The sequence below is a fragment of the Dama dama genome, chromosome 8, assembly GCF_033118175.1.
Source record: "Dama dama isolate Ldn47 chromosome 8, ASM3311817v1, whole genome shotgun sequence".
Lineage (NCBI taxonomy): Eukaryota > Metazoa > Chordata > Mammalia > Artiodactyla > Cervidae > Dama > Dama dama.
In genome coordinates this window covers 57,202,074-57,224,500 of record NC_083688.1, presented here as the reverse complement: position 1 = coordinate 57,224,500, position 22,427 = coordinate 57,202,074, and positions in this window count along the sequence as shown.

Below are 22,427 nucleotides of genomic sequence, written 5' to 3'. Positions count from 1 at the left end.
AGCTTCTAAAGGTGTCAAAAAAGAGATGAGCATGAAACGGTCTGAAAAATTACAGGAGCATGAAACGGTGTTGAAAATCATGAAGAGCCTGAAAAGGTGTGAAAAACATGACCAGCTTCAAAAGGTGTGAAAAATATGAAGAGCTTCAAAAGGTGTCAAAAATATGAGGAGCATGAAACAGTCTGAAAAATAGGAGGAGCATGATGCGGTGTTGTAAAACAAGAAGAGACTGAAAAGTTGTGCAAAATTGGAAGAGCTTCATTACGTGTGAAATACATGAGGAGAATGAAACGGTCTGTAAAATAGGAGGAGCATGAAGCGGTTTTGAAAATGAGGAAGAGCTTGAAAAGGTGTGAAAAATAAGAAGAACTTCAAAAGATGTGAAAAATATGAGGAGCATGAAAAGGTCTGAAAAACAGGAGCAGCATGAAGCGGTGTTTAAAAACATGAAGAGACTGAAAAGGTGTGAAAAATATGAAGAACTTCAAAACGTGTCAAAAATATGAGGAGCATGAAACGGTCTGAAAAATAGGAGGAGCAAAAAGCGGTGTTGAAAAACATGAAGAGTCTGAAAAGGTGTGAGAAATATGAAGAGCTTCAAAAGGTGTGAAAAATATGAAGAGCTTCAAAAGGAGTGAAGAATATGAAGAGCTTCAAAAGGTGTCAAAAATGAGATGAGCATGAAACGGTCTGAAAAATAGGAGGAGCATGAAGCGGTGTTGAAAAACATGAAGAGCCTGAAAAGGTGTGAAAAATATGAAGAGCTTCAAAAGGTGTGAAAAATATGAGAAGCATGAAACGATATGAAAAATAGGAGGAGCATGACACGGTGTTCAGAAACATGAAGAGCCTGAAAAGGTGTGAAAAATATGAAGAGCTTCAAAAGGTGTCAAAATATGAGGAGCATGAACGGTCTGAAAAATAGGAGGAGCATGAAACGGTGTTCAAAAACATGAAGAGCCTGAAAAGGTGTGAAAAATATGAAGAGCTTCAAAACGTGTCAAAAATATGAGTAGCATGAAACGGTCTGAAAAATGGGAGGAGCATGAAACCTTGTTCAAAAACATGAAGAGCGTGAAAAGGTGTGAAAAATAGGAAGAGCTTCAAAAGGTGTGAAATGTATGAGGAGCATGAAACGGTCTGAAAATTAGGAGGAGCATGAAGCTGTGTTCAAAAACATGAAGAGCCTGAAAAGGTGTGAAAAACATGAAGAGCTTCAAAAGTTTGAAAAATAGGAGGAGCATGAAGCGGTGTTCAAAAACATGAAGAGCCTGAAAAAGTGTGAAAAATATGAAGAGCTTATAAAATTGTCAAAATTATGAGGAGCATGAAACGGTCTGAAAAATACGAGCATCATGAAACGGTCTGAAAAATAGGAGGAGCATGATGCGGTGTTGAAAAAAATGAAGAGCCTGAAAAGGTGTGAAAAATATGAAGAGCTTCAAAATGTGTGAAATACCTGAGGAGCAAGAAACGATCTGAAAAATAGGAGGAGCATGAAGTGGTGTTCAAAAACATGTACAGCCTGAAAAGGTGTGAAAAATATGAAGAGCTTCAAAAGGTGTCAAAAATATGAGTAGCATGAAACGGTCTGAAAAATGGGAGGAGCATGAAACCTTGTTCAAAAACATGAAGAGCCTGAAAAGATGTGAAAAATATGAACAGTTTCAAAAGGTGTGAAATACATGAGAAGCATGAAAGGGTGTGAAATATGGAGGAGCAAGAAGCGGTGTTGAAAAACATGAAAAGCCTGAAAAGGTGTGAAAAATATGAAGAGCTTCAAAAGGTGTGAAAAATATGAGGAGAATGAAGCGGTGTTCAAAACCCTGAAGAGCCTGAAAAGGTGTGAAAAATAGGAAGAGCTTCAAAAGGGGTGAAAAATATGAAGAGCTTCAAAACGTGTAAAAATGAGATGAGCATGATACGGTCTGAAAAATAGGAGGGGCATTAAGTGGTGTTGAAAAACATGAAGAGCCTGAAAAGGTGTGAAAAATATGAAGAGCTTCAAAAGGTGTGAAATACTTGAGGAGCATGAAACGGTCTGAATAATAGGAAGATCATGAAGCGTTGTTGAAAAACATGAACAGCCTGAAAAGGTGTGAAATATATGAAGAGATTCAAAAGGTTTAAAATATATGAGGAGCATGAAACGGTCTGAAAAATAGAGGCAGCATAAAACGGTGTTCAAAAAAATGAAGAGCGTGAAAAGGTGTGAAAAATAGGAAGAGCTTCAAAAGGTGTGAATTGTATGAGGAGCATGAAACGGTCTGAAAATTAGGAGGAGCATGAAGCTGTGTTCAAAAACATGAAGAGCCTGAAAAGGTGTGAAAAACATGAAGAGCTTCAAAATTTGAAAAATAGGAGGAGCATGAAGCGGTGTTCAAAAACATGAAGAGCCTGAAAAAGTGTGAAAAGTATGAAGAGCTTCAAAACGTATGAAAAATATGAAGAGCTTCAAAAGGTGTCAAAAAAGAGATGAGCATGAAACGGTCTGAAAAATAGGAGGAGCATGATGCGGTGTTGAAAAACATGAAGAGCCTGAAAAGGTGTGAAAAATATGAAGAGCTTCAAAATGTGTGAAATACATGAGGAGCAAGAAACGATCTGAAAAATAGGAGGAGCATGAAGTGGTGTTCAAAAACATGTACAGCCTGAAAAAGTGTGAAAAATATGAAGAGCTTCAAAAGGTGTGAAAAATAGGAGGAGCATGAAACGGTCTGAAAAATAGGAGGAGCATGAAGTGGTGTTGAAAAACATGAAGAGCCTGAAAAGGTGTGAAAAATATGAAGAGCTTCAAAACGTGTCAAAAATATGAGAAGCATGCAACGTTCTGAAAAATAGGAGGAGTAAGAACCGTTATTGAAATACATGAAGAGCCTGAAAACGTGTGAAGAATGTGAAGAGCTCAAAAGTTTTGAAAAAAATGAAGAGCTTCAGAAGGTGTCAAAAATGCGATGAGCATGAAACCGTCGGAAAAATAGGAGGAGCATGAAGTGGTGTTGAAAAACATGAAGAGTCTGAAAAGGTGTGAAAAATACGAAGAGCTTCAAAAGGTGTGAAAAATATGAGGAGCATGAAACGGTCTGAAATATAGGAGGAGCATGAAGCGGTGTTCAAAAACATGAAGAGCCTAAAAAGGTGTGAAAAATATGAAGAGCTTCAAAAGGTGTGAAATACATGAGGAGCATGAAACGGGCTGAAAAATAGGAGGAGCATGAAGTTGTGTAGAAAAACATGAAGAGCTTGATAAGGTGTGAAAAATATGAAGAGCTTCAAAAGGTGTGAAAAATATGAGGAGCATGAAACGGTCTGAAATATAGGAGGAGCATGAAACGGTGATCAAAAATATGAAGAGCCTGAAAAGTTGTGAAAAATATGAAGAGCTTCAAAAAGTGTGAAAAATATGAGGAGCATGAAACGGTCTGAAAAAGATGAGGAGCATGAAGCGGCGTTGAAAAACATGAAGAGCCTGAACAGGTGTGAAAAATATGAAGAGCTTCAAAAGGTGTCAAAAATATGAGGAACATGAATCGGTCTGAAAAATAAGAGAAGCATGAAGTGATGTTGAAAAACATGTAGAGCCTGAAAAGGTGTGAAAATTATGAAGAGTTTCAAAAGGTGTGAAATACATGAGGAGCATGAAACGCTCTGAAAAATAGGAGGAGCATGAAACGTTGTTCAAAACGAAGAAGAGCCTGAAATGGTGTGAAAAATATGAAGAGCATCAAAAAGTGTCAAAAATATGAGGAGCATGAAACGGTCTGAAAAAGAGGAGGAGCATGAGCGGAGTTGAAAAACATGAAGAGCCTGAAAAGGTGTGAAAAATATGAAGAGCTTCAAAAGGTGTGAAAAATAGGAGGAGCATGAAGCGGTTTTCAAAAACATGAAGAGCCTGAAAAGGTGTGAAAAATACGAAGAGCTTCAAAAGGTGTCAAAACTATGACGAGCATGGAAGAGTCTGAAAAATAGGAGCAGCATGAAACGGTGTTCAAAAACATGAAGAGCCTGAAAAGGTGTGAAAAATATGAAGAGCTTCAAAAAGTGTGAAAAATAGGAGGAGCATGAAACGGTCTGAAAAATAGGAGTAGCATGAAGCGGTGTTCAAAAACATGAAGATCCTGAAAAGGTGTGAAAAATATAGAGCTTCAAAAGGTGTCAAAGATATGAGGAGCATGAAACGGTCTGAAAAAAAGGAGGAGAATGAAACGGTGTTCCAAAACATGAACAGCCTGAAAAGTTGTGAAAAATATGAAGAGCTTCAAAAGGTGTCAAAAATATGAGGAGCATGAAAAGGTCTGAAAAATAGGAGGAGCATGAAACGGTGTTCCAAAACATGAAGAGCCTGAAAAGGTGTGAAAAATATGAAGAGCATCAAAAGGTGTGAAAAATATGAGGAGCATGAACCGATCTGAAAAATAGGAGGAGCATGAAGCCGTGTTGAAAAACATGAAGAGCCTGAAAACGTGTGAAAAATATGAAGAGCTTCTAAAGGTGTCAAAATATGTGGAGCATGAACGGTCTGAAAAATAGGAGGAGCATGAAACGGTGTTAAAAAACATGAAGAGCCTGAAAAATGGGAAAAATATGAAGAGCTTCAAAAGGTGTCAAAAATATGAGTAGCATGAAACGGTCTGAAAAATGGGAGGAGCATGAAACCTTGTTCAAAAACATGAAGAGCCTGAAAAGATGTGAAAAATATGAACAGTTTCAAAAGGTGTGAAATACATGAGAAGCATGAAAGGGTGTGAAATATGGAGGAGCAAGAAGCGGTGTTGAAAAACATGAAAAGCCTGAAAAGGTGTGAAAAATATGAAGAGCTTCAAAAGGTGTGAAAAATATGAGGAGAATGAAGCGGTGTTCAAAACCCTGAAGAGCCTGAAAAGGTGTGAAAAATAGGAAGAGCTTCAAAAGGGGTGAAAAATATGAAGAGCTTCAAAACGTGTAAAAATGAGATGAGCATGATACGGTCTGAAAAATAGGAGGGGCATTAAGTGGTGTTGAAAAACATGAAGAGCCTGAAAAGGTGTGAAAAATATGAAGAGCTTCAAAAGGTGTGAAATACTTGAGGAGCATGAAACGGTCTGAATAATAGGAAGATCATGAAGCGTTGTTGAAAAACATGAACAGCCTGAAAAGGTGTGAAATATATGAAGAGATTCAAAAGGTTTAAAATATATGAGGAGCATGAAACGGTCTGAAAAATAGAGGCAGCATAAAACGGTGTTCAAAAACATGAAGAGCGTGAAAAGGTGTGAAAAATAGGAAGAGCTTCAAAAGGTGTGAATTGTATGAGGAGCATGAAACGGTCTGAAAATTGGGAGGAGCATGAAGCTGTGTTCAAAAACATGAAGAGACTGAAAAGGTGTGAAAAACATGAAGAGCTTCAAAAGTTTGAAAAATAGGAGGAGCATGAAGCGGTGTTCAAAAACATGAAGAGCCTGAAAAAGTGTGAAAAATATGAAGAGCTTATAAAATTGTCAAAATTATGAGGAGCATGAAACGGTCTGAAAAATACGAGCAGCATGAAACGGTCTGAAAAATAGGAGGAGCATGAAGCGGTGTTCAAAAACACGAAGAGCCTGAAAAAGTGTGAAAAGTATGAAGAGCTTCAAAACGTATGAAAAATATGAAGAGCTTCAAAAGGTGTCAAAAAAGAGATGAGCATGAAACGGTCTGAAAAATAGGAGGAGCATGATGCGGTGTTGAAAAACATGAAGAGCCTGAAAAGGTGTGAAAAATATGAAGAGCTTCAAAATGTGTGAAATACATGAGGAGCAAGAAACGATCTGAAAAATAGGAGGAGCATGAAGTGGTGTTCAAAAACATGTACAGCCTGAAAAGGTGTGAAAAATATGAAGAGCTTCAAAAGGTGTGAAAAATAGGAGGAGCATGAAACGGTCTGAAAAATAGGAGGAGCATGAAGTGGTGTTGAAAAACATGAAGAGCCTGAAAAGGTGTGAAAAATATGAAGAGCTTCAAAACGTGTCAAAAACATGAGAAGCATGCAACGTTCTGAAAAATAGGAGGAGTAAGAAGCGTTATTGAAATACATGAAGAACCTGAAAACGTGTGAAGAATGTGAAGAGCTCAAAAGTTTTGAAAAAAATGAAGAGCTTCAGAAGGTGTCAAAAATGCGATGAGCATGAAACCGTCGGAAAAATAGGAGGAGCATGAAGTGGTGTTGAAAAACATGAAGAGTCTGAAAAGGTGTGAAAAATACGAAGAGCTTCAAAAAGTGTGAAAAATATGAGGAGCATGAAACGGTCTGAAATATAGGAGGAGCATGAAGCGGTGTTCAAAAACATGAAGAGCCTAAAAAGGTGTGAAAAATATGAAGAGCTTCAAAAGGTGTGAAATACATGAGGAGCATTAAACGGGCTGAAAAATAGGAGAAGCATGAAGTTGTGTAGAAAAACATGAAGAGCTTGATAAGGTGTGAAAAATATGAAGAGCTTCAAAAGGTGTCAAAAATATGAGGAGCATGAAACGGTCTGAAATATAGGAGGAGCATGAAACGGTGATCAAAAATATGAAGAGCCTGAAAAGTTGTGAAAATTATGAAGAGCTTCAAAATGTGTGAAAAATATGAGGAGCATGAAACGGTCTGAAAACGATGAGGAGCATGAAGCGGCGTTGAAAAACATGAAGAGCCTGAACAGGTGTGAAAAATATGAAGAGCTTTAAAAGGTGTCAAAAATATGAGGAACATGAATCGGTCTGAAAAATAAGAGAAGCATGAAGTGATGTTGAAAAACATGTAGAGCCTGAAAAGGTGTGAAAATTATGAAGAGCTTCAAAAGGTGTGAAATACATGAGGAGCATGAAACGGTCTGAAAAATAGGAGGAGAATGAAACGTTGTTCAAAACGAAGAAGAGCCTGAAATGGTGTGAAAAATATGAAGAGCCTCAAAAAGTGTCAAAAATATGAGGAGCATGAAACGGTCTGAAAAAGAGGAGGAGCATGAGCGGAGTTGAAAAACATGAAGAGCCTGAAAAGGTGTGAAAAATATGAAGAGCTTCAAAAGGTGTGAAAAATAGAAGGAGCATGAAGCGGTTTTCAAAAACATGAAGAGCCTGAAAAGGTGTGAAAAATACGAAGAGCTTCAAAAGGTGTCAAAACTATGACGAGCATGAAAGAGTCTGAAAAATAGGAGCATAATGAAACGGTGTTCAAAAACATGAAGAGCCTGAAAAGGTGTGAAAAATATAGAGCTTCAAAAGGTGTCAAAGATATGAGGAGCATGAAACGGTCTGAAAAAAAGGAGGAGCATGAAACGGTGTTCCAAAACATGAACAGCCTGAAAAGTTGTGAAAAATATGAAGAGCTTCAAAAGGTGTCAAAAATATGAGGAGCATGAAAAGGTCTGAAAAATAGGAGGAGCATGAAACGGTGTTCCAAAACATGAAGAGCCTGAAAAGGTGTGAAAAATATGAAGAGCATAAAAAGGTGTGAAAAATATGAGGAGCATGAACCGATCTGAAAAATAGGAGGAGCATGAAGCCGTGTTGAAAAACATGAAGAGCCTGAAAACGTGTGAAAAATATGAAGAGCTTCTAAAGGTGTCAAAAATATGAGGACAATGAAACGGTCTGGAAAATAGGAGAAGCATGAAGCCGTGTTGAAAAACATGAAGAGCCTGAAAAGTTGTGAATAATATGAAGAGCTTCAAAAGGTGTCAAAAATATGAGGAGCATGAAAAGGTCTGAAAAATAGGAGGAGCATGAAACGGTGTTCCAAAACATGAAGAGCCTGAAAAGGTGTGAAAAATATGAAGAGCTTCAAAAGGTGTGAATTACATGAGGAGCATGAAACGGTTTGAAAAATAGGAGCAGCATGAAGTTGTGTTGAAAAACATGAAGAGCCTGAAAAGGTGTGAAATATATGAAGAGCTTCAAAAGGTGTAAAAAATATGAGGAGTTTGAAACGGTCTGAAAAATAAAAGGATCTGGTTTCCTCAGTGTGTATGCCCAGAAGTGGAATTGCTGGGTCTTATGGCAGTTCTATTTCCAGTTTTTTAAGAAATCTCTACACCATTTTCCATAGCGGCTGTACTAGTGTGCATTCCCACCAACAGTATAAGAGGGTTCCCTTTTCTCCACTCCCTCTCCAGCATTTATTGCTTGTAGACTTTTGGATAGCAGCCATCCTGACTGGCATGTAATGGTACCTCATTGTGGTTTTGATTTGCATTTCTCTAATAATGAGTGATGTTGAGCATCTTTTCATGTGTTTGTTATCCATCTGTATGTCTTCTTTGGAGAAATGTCTGTTTAGTTCTTTGGCTCATTTTGTATTGGGTCATTTATTTTTCTGGAATTGAGCAGCAGGATTTGCTTGTATATTTTTGAGATTAATCCTTTGTCTGTTTCTTCATTTGCTATTATTTTCTCCCAATCTGACGGCTGTCTTTTCACCTTACTTATAGTTTCCTTTGTAGTGCAAAAGCTTTTAAGTTTCATTAGGTCCCATTTGTTTAGTTTTGCTTTTATTTCCAATATTCTGGGAGGTGGGTCATAGAGGATCTTGCTTTGATTTATGTCGGAGAGTGTTTTGCCTATCTTCTCCTCTAGGAGTTTTATAGTTTCTGGTCTTACATTTAGATCTTTAATCCATTTTGAGTTTATTTTTGTGTATGGTGTTAGAAAGTGTTCTATTTTCATTCTTTTACAAGTGGTTGACCAGTTTTCCCAGCACCACTTGTTAAAGAGGTTGTCTTTTTTCCATTGTATATCCTTGCCTCCTTTGTCAAAGATAAGGTGTCCATAGGTTCGTCTGAAAGAGACACGTGCACCCCAATGTTCATCGCAGCACTATTTATAATAGCCAGGACATGGAAGCAACCTAGATGCTCGTCAGCAGATGAATGGATAAGAAAGCTGTGGTACATATACACCATGGAATATTACTCAGCCATTAAAAAGAATTCATTTGAATCAGGCCTAATGAGATGGATGAAGCTGGAGCCCATTATACAGAGTGAAGTAAGCCAGAAAGATAAAGAACATTACAGCATACTGACACATGTATATGGAATTTAGAGAGGTGACAACGATAACCCTATATGCAGAACAGAAAAAGAGACACAGAAATACAGAACAGACTTTTAAACTTTGTGGGAGAATGTGAGGGTGGGATATTTCAAAAGAACAGCATGTATGCTATCTATGGTGAAACAGAGCACCAGCCCAGGTAGGATGCACGAGACAAGTGCTCCGGCTTGGTGCACTGGGAAGACCCAGAGGAATCGGGTGGAGAGGGAGGTGGGAGGGGGAATCGGGACTGTGAATACATGTAAATCCATGGCTGATTCATATCAAGGTATGACAAAACCCACTGGAAAAAAAAAATAAAAATAATAAAAAAAAATAAAAAAATAACAATAAAAAAAAAAATAAGAGGAGCCTGAAATGGTCTGAAAAATAGGAGGAGCATGAAGTGGTGTTGAAAACGTGAAGAGCCTGAAAAGGTGTGAAAAATATGAAGAACTTCAAAAGTTGTCAAAAATATGAGCAGCATGAAACAGTCTGAAAAACAGGAGGAACATGAAACGGTGTTCAAAAACATGAAGAGCCTGGAGAAGTGTGAAAAATATGAAGAGCTTCAAAAGGTGTCAAAAATATGAGGAGCATGAAACCGTCTGAAAAATAGTAGGAGCATGAAGCGGTGTTGAAAACATGAAGAGCCTGAAAAGCTGTGAAAAATATGAAGAGGTTCAAAAGGTGTCAAAAATATGAGGAGCATGAAACGGTCTGAAAAGTAGGAGGAGCATGAAACGGTCTGAAAAATAGGAGGAGCATGAAGCGGTGTTCAAAAACATGAAGAGCCTGAAAAGGTGTGAAATATATGAAGAGCCTCAAAGGTGTCAAAAATATGAGGAGCAAGAAACGGTCTGAAAAATAGGAGGAGCTTAAGCGAGTTGAAAAATATGAAGAGTCTGAAAAGATGTGAAAAATATGAAGAGCTTCAAAAGGTGTCAAAAATATGATGAGCATGAAACGGTCTGATAAATAGGAGGAGCATGAAGTGGTGTTGAAAAACATGAAGAGCCTGAAAAAGGTGTGAAACATATGAGGAGCATGAAACGGTCTGAAAAATAGGAGGAGCTTAAGCGGGTTGAAAAATATGAAGAGCCTGAAAAGGTGTGAAAAATATGAAGAGCCTCAAAAGGTGTGAAAAGTATGAAGAGCTTCAAACTGTGTCAAAAATATGATGAGCATGAAACGGTCTGATAAATAGGACGAGCATGAAGTGGTGTTGAAAAACATGAAGAGCCTGAAAAAGGTGTGAAACATATGAGGAGCATGAAACGGTCTGAAAAATAGGAGGCGCATGAGACGGTGTTGAAATACATGAAAAGCCTGAAAAGGTGTGAAAAATATGAAGAGCTTCAAAGGATGTCAAAAATATGAGGAGCATGAAAATGTCTGAAAAATAGGAAGAGAATGAAGTGGTGTAGAAAAACATGAAAAGCCTGAAAAGGTGTGAAAAATATAAAGAGCTTCAAAAGGTGTGAAAAAGATGAGGAGCATGAAACGGTCTGAAATAAAGGAGGAGAATGAAGTGGTGTTGAAAAACATGAAAAGCATGAAAATGTGTGAAAAATATGAACAGCTTCAAAAGGTGACAAAAATATGAGGAGCATGAAAAGCTCTTAAAAATAGGAGGAGCATGAAGTGGTGTAGAAAAACATGAAGACCCTGAAAAAATGTGAAAAATATGAAGAGCTTCAAAAGGTGTCAAAAATATGAGGAGCTTGAAACGGTCTGAAATATAGGAGGAGCGTGAAAAGGTGTTAAAACATGAAGAGCTTAAAAAGGTGTGAAACATATGAGGAGCATGAAAAGGTCTGAAAAATAGTAGGAGCATGAAGCGGTGTTGAAAAACATGAAAAGCTTGAAAAGGTGTGAAAAATATGAAGAGCTTCAAAGGTGACAAAAATATGAGGATCATGAAAAGCTCTTAAAAATAGGAGGAGCATGAAGTGGTGTAGAAACACATGAAGAGCCTGAAAAGGTGTGAAATCTATGGAGAGCTTCAAAAGGAGTCAAAAATATGAGGAGCATGAAACGGTCTCAAATAAAGGAGGAGCATGAAGTTGTGTTGAAAAATTTGAAGAGCCTGAAAAGGTGTGAAAAATATGAAGAGCTTCAAAAGGTGTCAAAAATATGAGGAGCATGAAACGGTCTGAAAAATAGGAGGAGCATTAATCGGTGTTCAAAAATATGAAGAGCCTGGAAAGCTGTGAAAAATATGAAGAGCTTCAAAAGGTGTCAAAAATATGAGGAGCATGAAACGATATGAAAAATAGGAGGAGCATGAAGTGGTGTTGAAATACATGAAGAGCCTGAAACAGGTGTGAAACATATGAGGAGCCTGAAACGGTCTGAAAGAGAGGAGGAGCATGAATCGGTGTTGAAAATCATGAAGAACCTGAAAAAGTGTGAAGAATAAGAAGAGCTTCAAAAGGTGTCAAAAATATGAGGAGCATGAAACGATCTGAAAATTAGGAGGAGCATGAAACCGTGTTGAAAAATATGAAGACCATGAAAGGGTGTGAAAAACATGAAGAGCTTCAAAAGGTGTCAAAAATATGAGGAGCATGAAACGGTCTGAAAAATAGGAGGAACATGAAACGGTTTGACAAATAGGAGGAGCATGAAACGGTGTTGAAAAACATGAAGAACCTGAAAGGTGTCGAAAATATGAAGAGCTTCAAAATGTGTCAAAAATATGAGGAGCATGAAACGGTTTGAAAAATAGGAGGAGCATGAAACGGTGTTGAAAAACATGAAGAACCTGAAAGGTGTCGAAAATATGAAGAGCTTCAAAATGTGTCAAAAATATGAGGAGCATGAAACGATCTGAATAATCGGAGGAGCATGAAAGCGTGTTGAAAAACATGAAGAGCACGGAAAGGTGTGAAAAATATGAAGAGCTTCAAAAGGTGTCAAAAATATGAGGACCATGAAACGGTTTGAAAAATAGGAGCAGCATGAAGTTGTGTTGAAAAACATGAAGAGCCTGAAAAGGTGTGAAATATATGAAGAGCTTCAAAAGGTGTAAAAAATATGAGGAGTTTGAAACGGTCTGAAAAATAAAAGGATCTGGTTTCCTCAGTGTGTATGCCCAGAAGTGGAATTGCTGGGTCTTATGGCAGTTCTATTTCCAGTTTTTTAAGAAATCTCTACACCATTTTCCATAGCGGCTGTACTAGTGTGCATTCCCACCAACAGTATAAGAGGGTTCCCTTTTCTCCACTCCCTCTCCAGCATTTATTGCTTGTAGACTTTTGGATAGCAGCCATCCTGACTGGCATGTAATGGTACCTCATTGTGGTTTTGATTTGCATTTCTCTAATAATGAGTGATGTTGAGCATCTTTTCATGTGTTTGTTATCCATCTGTATGTCTTCTTTGGAGAAATGTCTGTTTAGTTCTTTGGCTCATTTTGTATTGGGTCATTTATTTTTCTGGAATTGAGCAGCAGGATTTGCTTGTATATTTTTGAGATTAATCCTTTGTCTGTTTCTTCATTTGCTATTATTTTCTCCCAATCTGACGGCTGTCTTTTCACCTTACTTATAGTTTCCTTTGTAGTGCAAAAGCTTTTAAGTTTCATTAGGTCCCATTTGTTTAGTTTTGCTTTTATTTCCAATATTCTGGGAGGTGGGTCATAGAGGATCTTGCTTTGATTTATGTCGGAGAGTGTTTTGCCTATCTTCTCCTCTAGGAGTTTTATAGTTTCTGGTCTTACATTTAGATCTTTAATCCATTTTGAGTTTATTTTTGTGTATGGTGTTAGAAAGTGTTCTATTTTCATTCTTTTACAAGTGGTTGACCAGTTTTCCCAGCACCACTTGTTAAAGAGGTTGTCTTTTTTCCATTGTATATCCTTGCCTCCTTTGTCAAAGATAAGGTGTCCATAGGTTCGTCTGAAAGAGACACGTGCACCCCAATGTTCATCGCAGCACTGTTTATAATAGCCAGGACATGGAAGCAACCTAGATGCCCGTCAGCAGATGAATGGATAAGAAAGCTGTGGTACATATACACCATGGAATATTACTCAGCCATTAAAAAGAATTCATTTGAATCAGTCCTAATGAGATGGATGAAGCTGGAGCCCATTATACAGAGTGAAGTAAGCCAGAAAGATAAAGAACATTACAGCATACTGACACATGTATATGGAATTTAGAGAGGTGACAACGATAACCCTATATGCAGAACAGAAAAAGAGACACAGAAATACAGAACAGACTTTTAAACTTTGTGGGAGAATGTGAGGGTGGGATATTTCAAAAGAACAGCATGTATGCTATCTATGGTGAAACAGAGCACCAGCCCAGGTAGGATGCACGAGACAAGTGCTCCGGCTTGGTGCACTGGGAAGACCCAGAGGAATCGGGTGGAGAGGGAGGTGGGAGGGGGAATCGGGACTGTGAATACATGTAAATCCATGGCTGATTCATATCAAGGTATGACAAAACCCACTGGAAAAAAAAAAATAAAAATAATAAAAAAAAATAAAAAAATAACAATAAAAAAAAATAAGAGGAGCATGAAACGGTGTTCAAAAACATGAAGAGCCTGAAAAGGTGTGGAAATTATGAAGAGCTTCAAAAGGTGTCAAATATATGAGGAGCATAAAACGGTTTGAAAAAAAGGAGGAGCATGAAATGGTGTTGAAAAACATGAAGAGCCTAAAAAGGTGTGAAAAATATGAAGAGCTTCAAAAGGTTTCAAAAATATGAGAGGCATGAACGGTCTGAAATGTAGGGGGAGCATGAAGCGGTGTAGAAAAACATGAAGAGCCTGAAAAGGTGTGGAAATTATGAAGAGCTTCAAAAGGTGTCAAATATATGAGGAGCATAAAACGGTCTGAAAAAAAGGAGGAGCATGAAATGGTGTTGAAAAACATGAAGAACCTGAAAGGTGTCGAAAATATGAAGAGCTTCAAAATGTGTCAAAAATATGAGGAGCATGAAACGATCTGAATAATCGGAGGAGCATGAAAGCGTGTTGAAAAACATGAAGAGCACGGAAAGGTGTGAAAAATATGAAGAGCTTCAAAAGGTGTCAAAAATATGAGGACCATGAAACGGTTTGAAAAATAGGAGCAGCATGAAGTTGTGTTGAAAAACATGAAGAGCCTGAAAAGGTGTGAAATATATGAAGAGCTTCAAAAGGTGTAAAAAATATGAGGAGTTTGAAACGGTCTGAAAAATAAAAGGATCTGGTTTCCTCAGTGTGTATGCCCAGAAGTGGAATTGCTGGGTCTTATGGCAGTTCTATTTCCAGTTTTTTAAGAAATCTCTACACCATTTTCCATAGCGGCTGTACTAGTGTGCATTCCCACCAACAGTATAAGAGGGTTCCCTTTTCTCCACTCCCTCTCCAGCATTTATTGCTTGTAGACTTTTGGATAGCAGCCATCCTGACTGGCATGTAATGGTACCTCATTGTGGTTTTGATTTGCATTTCTCTAATAATGAGTGATGTTGAGCATCTTTTCATGTGTTTGTTATCCATCTGTATGTCTTCTTTGGAGAAATGTCTGTTTAGTTCTTTGGCTCATTTTGTATTGGGTCATTTATTTTTCTGGAATTGAGCAGCAGGATTTGCTTGTATATTTTTGAGATTAATCCTTTGTCTGTTTCTTCATTTGCTATTATTTTCTCCCAATCTGACGGCTGTCTTTTCACCTTACTTATAGTTTCCTTTGTAGTGCAAAAGCTTTTAAGTTTCATTAGGTCCCATTTGTTTAGTTTTGCTTTTATTTCCAATATTCTGGGAGGTGGGTCATAGAGGATCTTGCTTTGATTTATGTCGGAGAGTGTTTTGCCTATCTTCTCCTCTAGGAGTTTTATAGTTTCTGGTCTTACATTTAGATCTTTAATCCATTTTGAGTTTATTTTTGTGTATGGTGTTAGAAAGTGTTCTATTTTCATTCTTTTACAAGTGGTTGACCAGTTTTCCCAGCACCACTTGTTAAAGAGGTTGTCTTTTTTCCATTGTATATCCTTGCCTCCTTTGTCAAAGATAAGGTGTCCATAGGTTCGTCTGAAAGAGACACGTGCACCCCAATGTTCATCGCAGCACTGTTTATAATAGCCAGGACATGGAAGCAACCTAGATGCCCGTCAGCAGATGAATGGATAAGAAAGCTGTGGTACATATACACCATGGAATATTACTCAGCCATTAAAAAGAATTCATTTGAATCAGTCCTAATGAGATGGATGAAGCTGGAGCCCATTATACAGAGTGAAGTAAGCCAGAAAGATAAAGAACATTACAGCATACTGACACATGTATATGGAATTTAGAGAGGTGACAACGATAACCCTATATGCAGAACAGAAAAAGAGACACAGAAATACAGAACAGACTTTTAAACTTTGTGGGAGAATGTGAGGGTGGGATATTTCAAAAGAACAGCATGTATGCTATCTATGGTGAAACAGAGCACCAGCCCAGGTAGGATGCACGAGACAAGTGCTCCGGCTTGGTGCACTGGGAAGACCCAGAGGAATCGGGTGGAGAGGGAGGTGGGAGGGGGAATCGGGACTGTGAATACATGTAAATCCATGGCTGATTCATATCAAGGTATGACAAAACCCACTGGAAAAAAAAAATAAAAATAATAAAAAAAAATAAAAAAATAACAATAAAAAAAAATAAGAGGAGCATGAAACGGTGTTCAAAAACATGAAGAGCCTGAAAAGGTGTGGAAATTATGAAGAGCTTCAAAAGGTGTCAAATATATGAGGAGCATAAAACGGTTTGAAAAAAAGGAGGAGCATGAAATGGTGTTGAAAAACATGAAGAGCCTAAAAAGGTGTGAAAAATATGAAGAGCTTCAAAAGGTTTCAAAAATATGAGAGGCATGAACGGTCTGAAATGTAGGGGGAGCATGAAGCGGTGTAGAAAAACATGAAGAGCCTGAAAAGGTGTGGAAATTATGAAGAGCTTCAAAAGGTGTCAAATATATGAGGAGCATAAAACGGTCTGAAAAAAAGGAGGAGCATGAAATGGTGTTTAAAAACATGAAGAGCCTGAAAAGGTGTGATAAATATGAAGAGTTTCAAAACGTGTCAAAAAGATGAGGAGCATGAAACGGTCTGAAAAATAGGAGGAGCATGAAGCGGTGTTGAAAAATATGAAGAGCCTGAAAAGGTGTGAAAAATCTGAAGAGCTTCAAAAGGTGTCAAATATATGAGGAGCATGAAACGGTGTGAAAATTAGGAGGAGCATGAAGTGGTGTTGAAAATCATGAAGAGCCTGTAAGGTGTGAAAAATATGAAGAACTTCAAAAGGTGTCAAAAATATAAGGAGCATGAAACGGACTGAAAAATAGGAGGAGCATGAAGTGGTGTTGAAAAACGTGAAGAGCCTGAAAAGGTGTGAAAAATATGAAGAACTTCAAAAGGTGTCAAAAATATGAGCAGCATGAAACGGTCTGAAAAACGGGAGGAGCATGAAACGGTGTTCAAAAACATGAAGAGCCTGGAGAAGTGTGAAAAATATGAAGAGCTTCAAAAGGCGTCAAAAATATGAGGAGCATGAAACGATATGAAAAATAGGAGGAGCATGAAGTGGTGTTGAAATACATGAAGAGCCTGAAACAGGTGTGAAACATATGAGGAGCCTGAAACGGTCTGAAAGAGAGGAGGAGCATGAATCGGTGTTGAAAATCATGAAGAACCTGAAAAAGTGTGAAGAATAAGAAGAGCTTCAAAAGGTGTCAAAAATATGAGGAGCATGAAACGATCTGAAAATTAGGAGGAGCATGAAACCGTGTTGAAAAATATGAAGACCATGAAAGGGTGTGAAAAACATGAAGAGCTTCAAAAGGTGTCAAAAATATGAGGAGCATGAAACGGTCTGAAAAATAGGAGGAACATGAAACGGTTTGACAAATAGGAGGAGCATGAAACGGTGTTGAAAAACATGAAGAACCTGAAAGGTGTCGAAAATATGAAGAGCTTCAAAATGTGTCAAAAATATGAGGAGCATGAAACGGTTTGAAAAATAGGAGGAGCATGAAACGGTGTTGAAAAACATGAAGAACCTGAAAGGTGTCGAAAATATGAAGAGCTTCAAAATGTGTCAAAAATATGAGGAGCATGAAACGATCTGAATAATCGGAGGAGCATGAAAGCGTGTTGAAAAACATGAAGAGCACGGAAAGGTGTGAAAAATATGAAGAGCTTCAAAAGGTGTCAAAAATATGAGGACCATGAAACGGTTTGAAAAATAGGAGCAGCATGAAGTTGTGTTGAAAAACATGAAGAGCCTGAAAAGGTGTGAAATATATGAAGAGCTTCAAAAGGTGTAAAAAATATGAGGAGTTTGAAACGGTCTGAAAAATAAAAGGATCTGGTTTCCTCAGTGTGTATGCCCAGAAGTGGAATTGCTGGGTCTTATGGCAGTTCTATTTCCAGTTTTTTAAGAAATCTCTACACCATTTTCCATAGCGGCTGTACTAGTGTGCATTCCCACCAACAGTATAAGAGGGTTCCCTTTTCTCCACTCCCTCTCCAGCATTTATTGCTTGTAGACTTTTGGATAGCAGCCATCCTGACTGGCATGTAATGGTACCTCATTGTGGTTTTGATTTGCATTTCTCTAATAATGAGTGATGTTGAGCATCTTTTCATGTGTTTGTTATCCATCTGTATGTCTTCTTTGGAGAAATGTCTGTTTAGTTCTTTGGCTCATTTTGTATTGGGTCATTTATTTTTCTGGAATTGAGCAGCAGGATTTGCTTGTATATTTTTGAGATTAATCCTTTGTCTGTTTCTTCATTTGCTATTATTTTCTCCCAATCTGACGGCTGTCTTTTCACCTTACTTATAGTTTCCTTTGTAGTGCAAAAGCTTTTAAGTTTCATTAGGTCCCATTTGTTTAGTTTTGCTTTTATTTCCAATATTCTGGGAGGTGGGTCATAGAGGATCTTGCTTTGATTTATGTCGGAGAGTGTTTTGCCTATCTTCTCCTCTAGGAGTTTTATAGTTTCTGGTCTTACATTTAGATCTTTAATCCATTTTGAGTTTATTTTTGTGTATGGTGTTAGAAAGTGTTCTATTTTCATTCTTTTACAAGTGGTTGACCAGTTTTCCCAGCACCACTTGTTAAAGAGGTTGTCTTTTTTCCATTGTATATCCTTGCCTCCTTTGTCAAAGATAAGGTGTCCATAGGTTCGTCTGAAAGAGACACGTGCACCCCAATGTTCATCGCAGCACTGTTTATAATAGCCAGGACATGGAAGCAACCTAGATGCCCGTCAGCAGATGAATGGATAAGAAAGCTGTGGTACATATACACCATGGAATATTACTCAGCCATTAAAAAGAATTCATTTGAATCAGTCCTAATGAGATGGATGAAGCTGGAGCCCATTATACAGAGTGAAGTAAGCCAGAAAGATAAAGAACATTACAGCATACTGACACATGTATATGGAATTTAGAGAGGTGACAACGATAACCCTATATGCAGAACAGAAAAAGAGACACAGAAATACAGAACAGACTTTTAAACTTTGTGGGAGAATGTGAGGGTGGGATATTTCAAAAGAACAGCATGTATGCTATCTATGGTGAAACAGAGCACCAGCCCAGGTAGGATGCACGAGACAAGTGCTCCGGCTTGGTGCACTGGGAAGACCCAGAGGAATCGGGTGGAGAGGGAGGTGGGAGGGGGAATCGGGACTGTGAATACATGTAAATCCATGGCTGATTCATATCAAGGTATGACAAAACCCACTGGAAAAAAAAAATAAAAATAATAAAAAAAAATAAAAAAATAACAATAAAAAAAAATAAGAGGAGCATGAAACGGTGTTCAAAAACATGAAGAGCCTGAAAAGGTGTGGAAATTATGAAGAGCTTCAAAAGGTGTCAAATATATGAGGAGCATAAAACGGTTTGAAAAAAAGGAGGAGCATGAAATGGTGTTGAAAAACATGAAGAGCCTAAAAAGGTGTGAAAAATATGAAGAGCTTCAAAAGGTTTCAAAAATATGAGAGGCATGAACGGTCTGAAATGTAGGGGGAGCATGAAGCGGTGTAGAAAAACATGAAGAGCCTGAAAAGGTGTGGAAATTATGAAGAGCTTCAAAAGGTGTCAAATATATGAGGAGCATAAAACGGTCTGAAAAAAAGGAGGAGCATGAAATGGTGTTTAAAAACATGAAGAGCCTGAAAGGTGTCGAAAATATGAAGAGCTTCAAAATGTGTCAAAAATATGAGGAGCATGAAACGATCTGAATAATCGGAGGAGCATGAAAGCGTGTTGAAAAACATGAAGAGCACGGAAAGGTGTGAAAAATATGAAGAGCTTCAAAAGGTGTCAAAAATATGAGGACCATGAAACGGTTTGAAAAATAGGAGCAGCATGAAGTTGTGTTGAAAAACATGAAGAGCCTGAAAAGGTGTGAAATATATGAAGAGCTTCAAAAGGTGTAAAAAATATGAGGAGTTTGAAACGGTCTGAAAAATAAAAGGATCTGGTTTCCTCAGTGTGTATGCCCAGAAGTGGAATTGCTGGGTCTTATGGCAGTTCTATTTCCAGTTTTTTAAGAAATCTCTACACCATTTTCCATAGCGGCTGTACTAGTGTGCATTCCCACCAACAGTATAAGAGGGTTCCCTTTTCTCCACTCCCTCTCCAGCATTTATTGCTTGTAGACTTTTGGATAGCAGCCATCCTGACTGGCATGTAATGGTACCTCATTGTGGTTTTGATTTGCATTTCTCTAATAATGAGTGATGTTGAGCATCTTTTCATGTGTTTGTTATCCATCTGTATGTCTTCTTTGGAGAAATGTCTGTTTAGTTCTTTGGCTCATTTTGTATTGGGTCATTTATTTTTCTGGAATTGAGCAGCAGGATTTGCTTGTATATTTTTGAGATTAATCCTTTGTCTGTTTCTTCATTTGCTATTATTTTCTCCCAATCTGACGGCTGTCTTTTCACCTTACTTATAGTTTCCTTTGTAGTGCAAAAGCTTTTAAGTTTCATTAGGTCCCATTTGTTTAGTTTTGCTTTTATTTCCAATATTCTGGGAGGTGGGTCATAGAGGATCTTGCTTTGATTTATGTCGGAGAGTGTTTTGCCTATCTTCTCCTCTAGGAGTTTTATAGTTTCTGGTCTTACATTTAGATCTTTAATCCATTTTGAGTTTATTTTTGTGTATGGTGTTAGAAAGTGTTCTATTTTCATTCTTTTACAAGTGGTTGACCAGTTTTCCCAGCACCACTTGTTAAAGAGGTTGTCTTTTTTCCATTGTATATCCTTGCCTCCTTTGTCAAAGATAAGGTGTCCATAGGTTCGTCTGAAAGAGACACGTGCACCCCAATGTTCATCGCAGCACTGTTTATAATAGCCAGGACATGGAAGCAACCTAGATGCCCGTCAGCAGATGAATGGATAAGAAAGCTGTGGTACATATACACCATGGAATATTACTCAGCCATTAAAAAGAATTCATTTGAATCAGTCCTAATGAGATGGATGAAGCTGGAGCCCATTATACAGAGTGAAGTAAGCCAGAAAGATAAAGAACATTACAGCATACTGACACATGTATATGGAATTTAGAGAGGTGACAACGATAACCCTATATGCAGAACAGAAAAAGAGACACAGAAATACAGAACAGACTTTTAAACTTTGTGGGAGAATGTGAGGGTGGGATATTTCAAAAGAACAGCATGTATGCTATCTATGGTGAAACAGAGCACCAGCCCAGGTAGGATGCACGAGACAAGTGCTCCGGCTTGGTGCACTGGGAAGACCCAGAGGAATCGGGTGGAGAGGGAGGTGGGAGGGGGAATCGGGACTGTGAATACATGTAAATCCATGGCTGATTCATATCAAGGTATGACAAAACCCACTGGAAAAAAAAAATAAAAATAATAAAAAAAAATAAAAAAATAACAATAAAAAAAAATAAGAGGAGCATGAAACGGTGTTCAAAAACATGAAGAGCCTGAAAAGGTGTGGAAATTATGAAGAGCTTCAAAAGGTGTCAAATATATGAGGAGCATAAAACGGTTTGAAAAAAAGGAGGAGCATGAAATGGTGTTGAAAAACATGAAGAGCCTAAAAAGGTGTGAAAAATATGAAGAGCTTCAAAAGGTTTCAAAAATATGAGAGGCATGAACGGTCTGAAATGTAGGGGGAGCATGAAGCGGTGTAGAAAAACATGAAGAGCCTGAAAAGGTGTGGAAATTATGAAGAGCTTCAAAAGGTGTCAAATATATGAGGAGCATAAAACGGTCTGAAAAAAAGGAGGAGCATGAAATGGTGTTTAAAAACATGAAGAGCCTGAAAAGGTGTGATAAATATGAAGAGTTTCAAAACGTGTCAAAAAGATGAGGAGCATGAAACGGTCTGAAAAATAGGAGGAGCATGAAGCGGTGTTGAAAAATATGAAGAGCCTGAAAAGGTGTGAAAAATCTGAAGAGCTTCAAAAGGTGTCAAATATATGAGGAGCATGAAACGGTGTGAAAATTAGGAGGAGCATGAAGTGGTGTTGAAAATCATGAAGAGCCTGTAAGGTGTGAAAAATATGAAGAACTTCAAAAGGTGTCAAAAATATAAGGAGCATGAAACGGACTGAAAAATAGGAGGAGCATGAAGTGGTGTTGAAAAACGTGAAGAGCCTGAAAAGGTGTGAAAAATATGAAGAACTTCAAAAGGTGTCAAAAATATGAGCAGCATGAAACGGTCTGAAAAACGGGAGGAGCATGAAACGGTGTTCAAAAACATGAAGAGCCTGGAGAAGTGTGAAAAATATGAAGAGCTTCAAAAGGCGTCAAAAATATGAGGAGCATGAAACGATATGAAAAATAGGAGGAGCATGAAGTGGTGTTGAAATACATGAAGAGCCTGAAACAGGTGTGAAACATATGAGGAGCCTGAAACGGTCTGAAAGAGAGGAGGAGCATGAATCGGTGTTGAAAATCATGAAGAACCTGAAAAAGTGTGAAGAATAAGAAGAGCTTCAAAAGGTGTCAAAAATATGAGGAGCATGAAACGATCTGAAAATTAGGAGGAGCATGAAACCGTGTTGAAAAATATGAAGACCATGAAAGGGTGTGAAAAACATGAAGAGCTTCAAAAGGTGTCAAAAATATGAGGAGCATGAAACGGTCTGAAAAATAGGAGGAACATGAAACGGTTTGACAAATAGGAGGAGCATGAAACGGTGTTGAAAAACATGAAGAACCTGAAAGGTGTCGAAAATATGAAGAGCTTCAAAATGTGTCAAAAATATGAGGAGCATGAAACGGTTTGAAAAATAGGAGGAGCATGAAACGGTGTTGAAAAACATGAAGAACCTGAAAGGTGTCGAAAATATGAAGAGCTTCAAAATGTGTCAAAAATATGAGGAGCATGAAACGATCTGAATAATCGG